General features: G+C 31.9%; 1 non-coding gene across 1 annotated transcript; it reads right to left on the reverse strand.

Annotated features, from left to right (window-relative positions):
- Positions 1–292: 292 nt before the first annotated feature.
- Trnat-cgu (transfer RNA threonine (anticodon CGU)) lies at positions 293–366 on the reverse strand. Its single transcript has one exon. It is a non-coding gene; the product is annotated as a tRNA-Thr (tRNA).
- Positions 367–703: the final 337 nt, after the last annotated feature.

Here is a 703-nt window from a genome sequence, read left to right on the forward strand (position 1 = left end):
AGCCATGTCAATAATGAATGAGGTTCTCATTAATAACGTTATTATTTATTTAAAAAAAAAAAAAATTGAAGAGGGAAAAGTTCGAGTTTGTTAACTATTCTGTCCTTACACAATACGGTTTAATAGTGCTATCTCGTTTTTAAGAACGGAATGCTTTTTTATTATCTTGTTTAATTTATTACTAAGCTACATATTACATTCAAAATGATTTATCTATCGCTTAACAATTCACCATTAATAAGGCGTGTAAGAATACCAAAAAGAAAGCGGGTGTAATGAATGAAACACCGCCTGCCCCCAGTGAGATTCGAACTCACGACCCCTGGTTTACGAGACCAGTGCTCTAAACCACTGAGCTATAGGGGCGACCGGTTACTTGGAGAGAAGTTATACAGAATAATCCGTACGGAGTGAATAAGCGTTCAACCAGTTGGATAATTTGGGTTTTAAAGGCGACTAATAAGCTGACTCTCCTATTCGAAATTAAAAAATGTCCGTTACTTTTACCATACATAATCTATGAACTTTTAAAAATCATTATTTACACTCTAAGAACGTCAGGAATAAACCGTTTCTTTTTAAAATAAACAATCACATCTTCGTATTTCTCTAACTTATTTTACGAAACAACGCGTTCTTTTTTATATTTATATTTTATTTATATACTTAGTATCCAATAATTTACGATTGAAATAAAAACACT

Source organism: Euprymna scolopes, chromosome 37 (assembly GCF_053919585.1).
Source record: "Euprymna scolopes isolate OS-2025 chromosome 37, ASM5391958v1, whole genome shotgun sequence".
Taxonomy (NCBI): Eukaryota; Metazoa; Mollusca; class Cephalopoda; order Sepiida; family Sepiolidae; genus Euprymna; species Euprymna scolopes.